At 31.5% G+C, this 9264-nt stretch overlaps 1 long non-coding RNA gene across 1 annotated transcript; it reads right to left on the bottom strand.

Annotated features, from left to right (window-relative positions):
• Positions 1–347: 347 nt before the first annotated feature.
• LOC145662467 (uncharacterized) lies at positions 348–4726 on the bottom strand. Its single transcript, XR_014127051.1, has 2 exons — positions 4426–4726; positions 348–691 (listed from the first exon to the last, which is right to left on the bottom strand). It is a non-coding gene; the product is annotated as an uncharacterized LOC145662467 (long non-coding RNA).
• Between the last annotated feature and the right edge of the window lie 4538 nt (positions 4727–9264).

Here is a 9264-nt window from a genome sequence, read left to right as displayed (position 1 = left end):
TAATAATAATAATAATAATAATAATAATAATAATAATAGATCTTCTTCATATCCACATTTGACAAAGATAATTTTGAGTTTGATTGTTTATGTGGTTCGGATATCAACTTATTCTGTAGATTCATGTCTCAAATAGGATTAAAATTCTTAAAAGAAATAAAAACAATTCAAATTGAGCTGATTGAAATCAGATAATAAGTTGCAGGTTCATGTCTCAAAAAGTCTTTTTTGCTGAAAACAATATTTTAAAATAACTCACACATATTAAAATGGGAAAAGAACGAGTCACATTTTCTTGAAATAAAACCATCAAATTTTCAATATAATTAATTTTAAACTAGAAATCATTTTATTTTTACTATTTACAAATCTTGATTTCTATGTACACTTTTTTTTTCACTTTTTCTTTTTCAATCTTAATTTTTCTATTGCTTCTACTCTTTTCATTATAATTATTATATTAATAATAGATTCTTCATCTAATGGGAATAGTTCCCATAAAGCATCTTCTTCTTGCTTTTGTTTTTTTCTCCTTTCTTCTTCTTCTTCGTCCTCCTCTCTTTCCTTCCTTTTTCTGCTTTCTTCCATTTCTGATGTTTTTCTTTTTTCTTCTTCCTCAATGTCTATTAAAATACAATCAATCTCTTCAATTGATTGAAGAAGATCAAAGGTAGATTTTCCCTCTGCCATCCTGCAAAATAACAGAAACAAAATTATCAGTAATTGAAATTTACAAATCTACTTATTTTAACTTAAGTATCCTTATGGCTAACCATTTACCACAAAAGAGGTAAATTTATATCCTCTAAAAATCAGAACTCAACATTTTTTAGCAATACCCTAGCTCTAATACTATTAATTTTTGATCTTTTAAGTCAACAAATTTTCAAGACTAAACTTCAGTTCTACAAATTAAAAGTCTATGTAAGTTTAATTTCATATATTGGTCTTGTAATATGAAGGTATCGTACGGACCGTTGCCTTAATTATCTCAAGTATCATTCTTATTGGTCTTTGAAATAAAATATGTGTTAATTTACATATATTTATACCTTAAGAAAATAATCAAGTCAGTTGGACAGTACAATCAAATTATTTCGTTACGAAAAACAAGCACAATTCTTCCTTATCCCACAGGTTATTTTCAAGTGTTTTATCCTAGCTTAGAATAATAACTAAAATTTAGTGAATTCAAATGATTTTTTGGGGTTCTTGGTGATTCACCGATACAGGGTTCACCTTTGGTGCTTGTGGTCCCGTTTTAATCTTAGCGTCTGCGAATTATTTCAACATTTTATAACAAACATTAAGTTTGGATTTATTTTTTATAAATTGTGGTGGACAAACACCATGTACTTTGCTTTTGTTGGGGTTTTATATACTTTTATGTGGTTTCTTTTTGTAAAGTGATGGTTCAACAAATCACAGTTTCCTTTAGCGTAGCGGTATAACCATCAGACGTAAAACTCAGTTATCGTTCAGATTAGATAACCCAACAGTACAGTGAATCATATTGGGTTGTCTAACATGTAAGGATTAAACAAACATTTTCTTTCACGGATTATTCTCTCTCCGAGAGATATCATCCCTCAAGGGGCACAATAAGTTTAGATGTCCAACTCTATATTCTAATTTCGGAATTCTTTTCTATACCTACATGTAATGATATATACACTTTTCTACGAAATATACTGTCAAATCATTTAATCGAAAGGCAATGCAAGGCAACATATGTCAAGATACCCTTTCATTGAATTGTGTACATGTCATGAGTTGTAACGGTATAACATATTCTTAGATGATAAAAAATTCGGGAAAATCTTGTGTTCTGTAAAGGAATTTAACCATTGTTTATATTTCAAACTATATTCCTAATTCAATAAGAATAATATGAATAAGGGTGACGCAAAAATCAATGGTAAAGCCTTCGTTTCTGATGCATGGATTACTTGATTTATGTTGTCAATTTAGATCTTCCGCAAACATCATACTTCTACATTTTCTCGTGGGGAACCCTTTCTACTTTCATTATAATTTAATCTAATATAATGGTGCGAAACTAAAGATTTCATTTTTTCCAATAACATTACTAAAATGTTTGGGAAATAATTACTTATGAAAATTATGTAAATCAGTCGATCAAATTAAGAATACGGTATCATATTATAAAACAACAAGCAATCCAAATCTGTTAAGCAATCAGTTCTATTTTAGAAAAGTGTGAAATAATATTCTTAAAAGTTTTCTTATTATCGTTAATAAGTATCTATTTATTCAAGTAACTAACTAACTAACTAACTCTATGACCTATGAAACCCGGAGGCCACGTTCACAAAAGCTCTCCACTGACTTCTATCCTTAGATAATTACATCCAATTTCTACTTTGTATGCCTATCTCTGCGAGATCCATCCTCCCATCTGCGCCTAGGTCTTTCTAATGGCCGTTTTCCTCTTTTATTACGATTATATTACATAACATACGCCCTCCTAGACTTGACAACCCTAATCATGTTTAATAAACAATCTAATAAATTACGTTATGAAGTTTCCACCATTCCCCTTCCTCTTGGGTCCAAATATTCGTCTCAGGATCTTGTACTGAAATACTTTTAGTCTATGTTCTTTCCTCAGAGTAAACGATCATGTTTTGCAACCATACAGAACAACGCAAGCATAATTAACGTTTTATATATATTTTAAGCTTCATATTCTTTGACAATATGAATTGAATAATGCACGAATTCCCTGGTTTTAGTCGCCATTTAATTTCTCCGTGAATTTGATTTTTCCTCTGTTAATACTGATCTTAAATATTTGAAACTAACCATTTTATCAAAAGTATTATTTAATATTTTAACGTCTCTATAAAATGCAGTATTACGGTCCCAACGCACTTTTGTGTATTTACTTTTCTCTGCATTTATTTCTAAAGCCATGTCCCTGCAAGCATTTCATAAGATCTCTGCATTTATTTCTATTGTTTTCCTATCATCCCCTATTAAATTTACATCATCAGTATATACCATAACTGGTGAATACCGTTCAACTCTATTCAACAATTTAATTATTCTGTCAATATATGGAAAAACACCAACAGGAAGACCAAATATAAAAAGAAAAACCGATTAATCTACCATGAATAATTCATTACTATTTCTGAATAATTCACTAAATATTATGATATATTTTGTTCAAGAAACCTAGTAATCACATACAGAATCTAACATCTACCATTTTTCACAAAATAATATAAAGATTTCTTTCATTCAGAACAAATAAATGCTCAAATCTTGGTCCATCATACACACAAACAACTATCACTTTATATCTTTCCGCAAATAGTACGATTACTGAAGGAAATATTGTACAAACGTGTTAAAATAGATGTAATTCTGACCTATAATTCAAAACACAATCTTAATCTTCTGTAAAACATTACATTTCATAAAATTTCCTCGTAACTTCTTAGTTATCGTGCACCCCTTTGCCGTGAAAGAGCAGTGTTCAATTCTCGGCAAACCCATGTAGTTCAGATTCGATGTTAATCACTAGGACCCGTCTCATATACCCTAGTTATTGCACAAAAATAGTACTTAGTTATTGTACTTGTTGTTAACATAAAAAAATCCTAACTTGGTTCACGAAAAAAAGATACATTTCACTTGAGGTCCCCGTCTCATATAGTCTAGTTGTGAAAAGACCATTAACTTGATAACTCAATAATTTTTATAAATATGTTCGTATATAAAACATGATTTAATAATACACCATTTGTCTTTCGATCAGTCCAAATATAAAATATCAATTCAACTAATACGAAAAAGCTCTGCACTGATTTCATTTCATAGCTAAAAACATGGATTTGGTGTCTACTGTTTGTAATTTACGTTTTCCTCATGCTTGTTACGCTTTCCTAAGTGGTGAAAAAAATCAACTGGAAGCCTTCAAAATGTAAATGTGGAGAAAAATGGTAAGAATTAGTTGGGTAAAGCAAAAAGAAATAACAGGATGTTAGAAGTGTTGGGTGAGAAAAGAATATTTTTAGACATTATTAGGAAGAGAAATTAGTTGTATTATTGCCTAAGAAAATAATCTATCATGAGTGATATCCTAGAGGGTATGATAACGGAAAAAGAGGGAAAGGGTTAATATTAAAACTAAAAGATTGCACGCAAAAAACAAAAAAGGTTAGCGGTGGAGCATAGAAGCTTCTCAGCTGTACCCTATCAATAAAGGCAAAATACCTATAATGATAAATGTTTGTTTTCAATTAGACTTTAAAAGCAATATGTATTCTAGATACGGTTAATATCCAACTAATAATATTGATTTCATTCTGTGGTCTTCCATGAAAAATAAACATTTGTATGTCTTCAACATTACATATTATATAATGATAATAAGAAATATATTATTTTTCTTACCTGGTAATTCTTTCTGAAGCGTGGTTCAAACTCCTGGAAATGGTATAATCTAAAAAAGAAAGAAAAAATGAATTACTATATTTGAATTTTTCTATTACAAAAAATAATCAGTGCTAAGAAAAATCAAATGAATATTTATTATAAAATTATTCCTTTCCGAAAATGAAGAAATTTTTCATTCCAATGAGCTAAGTCTAAGAAATTAAAAACAAAATCCAATTATTTCTCAAAATGCCATGTTTTCAGGATACTATAAGTCAGCTTGCATGTATTTGGTAAAATAAATGTGATATAAAACAAAAAGAAGATAATAATTTCCAAATGAATTCATACAATCAACAAGAATTACTCTAAGATAATTTTCCAATAATAATAATATTAAAAATGTTTCATATCTTGTAATCAATTAATGAAAATGAATTTTTATCTGAATATATTTAAGAAGACAGAAGTCCACTTACCTTTTCAAATATAAGAACAAATGAAGTAGCGCCGATGAAAAAAACAACTTTGAAGCAAGAACACCGTCACAATCTATCCAACTAACTTGAAATGACAAAAATCTTCAAAATTCAGTTTTTATATTGAACAGAAGAAACCCATGCCAATTTTCACAATTCCATACAATAATAATAAAAAAGAGTCCTCTAAAAAGATTGTAAACCACTTTTCTCTCTCTCTCTCTCTCTCTCTCTCTCTCTCTCTCTTTCTCTCTCTCTCTGGAATTCTATATGGACAATAACCCTCATAGCAATAACGGAATGGATACAAACATTTAAAAAAGAAAAAGAAAAAAAAGAAGCAATTCTACCTTCCCTCTTACTCCGAGGGTAAGAAATCCTGTCCTTCAAACTGCAATAAGACGCCCAATAGTCTACCATCGGCTTTTATAGATTCTGTGAGTATTTTTTCTCTCATTATATAATTAGTATATGTGTAACTAAAGTTCATTAAAGTATGGCAATTAATTATGTTCTAAGAACCTCACCAAGTATGTATTTTTAATCAATTTCATAACAAACATTGTATTGCATTTACTGTACACATAACATACATGTCCATGCATTCAACACTTATTTTTCCTTACATCATGCTTGCCTTTAATACATGTGGTCCTAAGTTCATTTTCAATAGTATGTGTAACGTTTCCAATTCGTTTCCCGGTGGGTACCTTTGGCGTGGGAGACCCGGGTTCGATTCCCGGCGGGAGCTCATGTGGTTCGTAGGTCCACGTCTCATATAGCCTCGGTGTTAAAATACATACTAATCTAAAATTAAAATAACTCGATTTCCAGTGGAGGTATATAGTCTGGATTCTACGTTAATCAATAAGTCCATGTCTCATATAACCTCGCTGCTAAACGGAAAGTTAAACTCAAAATCAACTCAATTCCCGGTGGAGGTGTATAGTTCAAATTCTACGATAAAACTGTAAATTCACGTCTCATATATCCACACTGCTAAAAACACGCTAATCTAAAAATCAACACAACTCAACACAATTCCCAACAGGTGCCTTTGGCGTAGAAAACCGGGTTCAATTCCCGGCGGAAGTATATAGTTTGGATTCTACGATAAAACTGTAGGTTCACGTCTCATATAGCCGCACTGCTAAAAGATACACTAATCTAAATCAAAATAACGTAACTCAATTCCTGACGGAAGCCTTTGGCATAAAAACCGGGTTCAATTCCCGGTGGAGGTGTATAGTTCAAATTCTACGATAAAATTGTAGGTTCATGTCTCATATAGCCTCGTTGTTAAAAGACACACTAATCTAAAAATCAACACAAATCAAATCTAGTTATAAAAATTCTGTATCAATCGGCTCATGCGGAACCCAATTAATATAATTAATAATGGTACAAACTAGTTCAATGGTAGAGCATCTACCTCTGCTGGTGAATTTTCTCATGTCAAGCATGGCCAAATCATTTTTTAGTATTCTTATAACAAAAAAATGTATTATATAAATTGTACTAATCAGCATCAAGTTCATAAGTCTTCTTAAAGTTCCCCGTTTCCTCCCACTTCCTCATTCCGCTATTTTATTTTTTCATAAAGGAAATATTACGACAAAAATGGATTCATATAAATTAGTCTAACAGAATAATTCTCTGACATTAAACTTAATAAATTCATATAGTCTCAGTGGTAAAGAAGTCTCTAGTATATGAGGTTCTTGGTTTATTTCCTCGTCAAAACCATTTTACTAAACTCAACATAAACAAGTGTCAATCAATAATATCTAAATAAATAAAGATTCCTCTCACTTTCTAAGGGCTAGTACCACAGTGAAAAAAGTCTTGTTCTCTGTTAGTTGGTAAATCCTAGGTTGTACAATTATTTAAACATTTTCTAAGTATTTAGTGCATTGCTGCTACAATCCACATCTCCACTGCTTGAAATATCTTGGTTCGATTTCCAATCAAGTAAATTTGTAGTGAGCAAACACCTTGCTCATGAGTTTTCCTCTCACTTTCTTCATTCCAACATTTTACTTATCATAAGGGGATTGTTATGATATGAAGTATATGATATGATATAATATGAAAAGTAAACTGATATAAGATAACCTAGGTGATATAACCATACGGCACAATATTTACAAATCATAAAATGATTTCATCATACATCATGGCCATTACATAATTCATATACATTTTTTAATCATAGGTGTTAATATTCATTCATTCACAATAACAATTTTTGTAAACAGGTCTTCCCGCCAAAACAAGTTTGGGCAACTCAGTTCACCCTCCGTCCCTTCCACCCTTAAGTTGCAACATGTGTTTCGGCGCGGGTCTCTTTACAGCAGTCATAAGCAACAAAAGAAAGAATGTTTCGTTTCAATACAATCTTTACAAAAACTCGAGGGAAACAAATTCATGTAACAACCTAACTGTTACGTAAAAGGGGAACAATACATAAAGCTTTTCCAAGTTCAATGTCAACTTTGGGTTTTATTTTCTCTTTTTTTTTTCTGTAAGGGAGTAAAAAATTTCTTGAAGGACATTCACATTCCTAGAATGCAATCTTCACAAAGCTCTCTAAAAAGTAGACAATAATCCCTAACAGTTTCTTTTTTTAACAGTAACTAAATTGCACAATTGTGTTCCAAAAATCTTTTTGAGGGGGACTCTGGTATCTATGTGAAGGTCACTCTGTAATTAAATCTGATGGTTGTACCTAACGGTCAATCCTAATTTTTTCACGGCTCCTTTCGGCTAAAGGACAGGATCTCCTCATAAATACCTACACAAAATCACAGGTGTATCCTCCAACAAAGATGGTTAAATCTTCAAAGAATTCTTCAAAGAATTCGTATATGGGCAATAATAAAGCGTTACTTGGCCTTGCATCAACTCTCAGAAAACCTTCAGGCTTCATTTCTGAGAATTTAGGTGTCAAGGATTTTTTCCAACATCGTTTCTCATATTGGGAATAATAAATGATGAAAGAACGTACCAAAAACAACAATAAAGTTTTATTTTTTCAAGATAACCTTCAGTCAAATTGTATTTTCTACGAATTTCAACTTTCACAGCCATAAATTGTCATTAAACACATATTTTCAACGTAATAAACAGCATAAAACACTCATAAATAGCAGACATCCCTTTAATTAATCAATAAACACCATTAACTCGACGCCAAATGTCTAAAAAACTGGAAAGACTACTACGATGGTTACGTCTATCCCCTACTGTCATTTTAGTGATATACAGGTATTTAAAAAGTAATGTCTGAATAACATCTCGGAACGTTTTAATCAGTAGTTCATGAGGCAGCCCGATTGGATAGTATCTATTAATGACCGTCCTCTTAGGTTCTGGAATTCCATTTTCGTTTCTAAGCAATGTATTAGGTCTCATTCTGGTTGCAGGATTAATACAAGATTACTCGGATTCGTACAACACAAACTGGCGAAATAACTTGATTTTTTTTTCGTTCTAAGTTAAAAAGAGAGAAGAAAAAGAAGGAAAAGAAGAAGAAGAAAAAAGAAAAATGAGGGGCTACTTTAAGACAAAAAAAAAAAAAAAGAAATAAATACAAAAGGTAGAAAAAATAAAACATCCAAATTTATTACTTCCTGGTAGTGTAAATTCAGTAAATTTTGTCATGTTTAAGTACGTTGTTGCAAGGCTGTTTGGCCAGGACGAAAACAAAATATATATATAACTAGCAGCGTTCACCCCGCTTCGCTGCGGTCACCCCGGAACGCAATAAACTTTGTTACTTAAATAATTTTTACTTTTTCGCTTTCAAGTGATATGATAAAAACCATAGAAGATTGCAGTAAATGTTAACATTATATCGCCTGTCATTTATGTTAACCCGCCCCGCTTCGCTGGGGTCACCCCGGAACGCAATAAACCTTGTTAATTAGATAATTTTTACTTTTTCGCTTTCAAGTGATATGATAAAAACCATAGTAGATTGCAGTAAATGTTAACATTATATCGCCTGTCATTTATGTTAACCCGCCGAGTGACACGGTCATGCGGGTTGCATATAAATACGTTTATTTTTACCTATGATGAACTAACAAAGGATTTGTACGTTATGGACACTTGAATGGTCAATTATCTCAAGACACTGGTAATTAAAAATTAAAGTGATATGATAAAAACCATCTAGGGTCCAAATCCTAATAACCCCCCAAAAATGAAAGAAATTGGTTCAGCCGTATTAGCGTTCACCCCGCTTCGCTGCGGTCACCCCGGAACGCAATAAACTTTGTTACTTAGATAATTTTTACTTTTTCGCTTTCAAATTGCAGTAAATGTTAAAATTATATCGCCTGTCATTTATGTTAACCCGCCGAGTCACATGGTC

Source organism: Thermobia domestica, chromosome 10 (genome assembly GCF_964235325.1).
Source record: "Thermobia domestica chromosome 10, izTheDome1.hap1.1, whole genome shotgun sequence".
Taxonomy (NCBI): domain Eukaryota; kingdom Metazoa; phylum Arthropoda; class Insecta; order Zygentoma; family Lepismatidae; genus Thermobia; species Thermobia domestica.
This window is presented reverse-complemented; position numbering and strand designations above follow the sequence as displayed.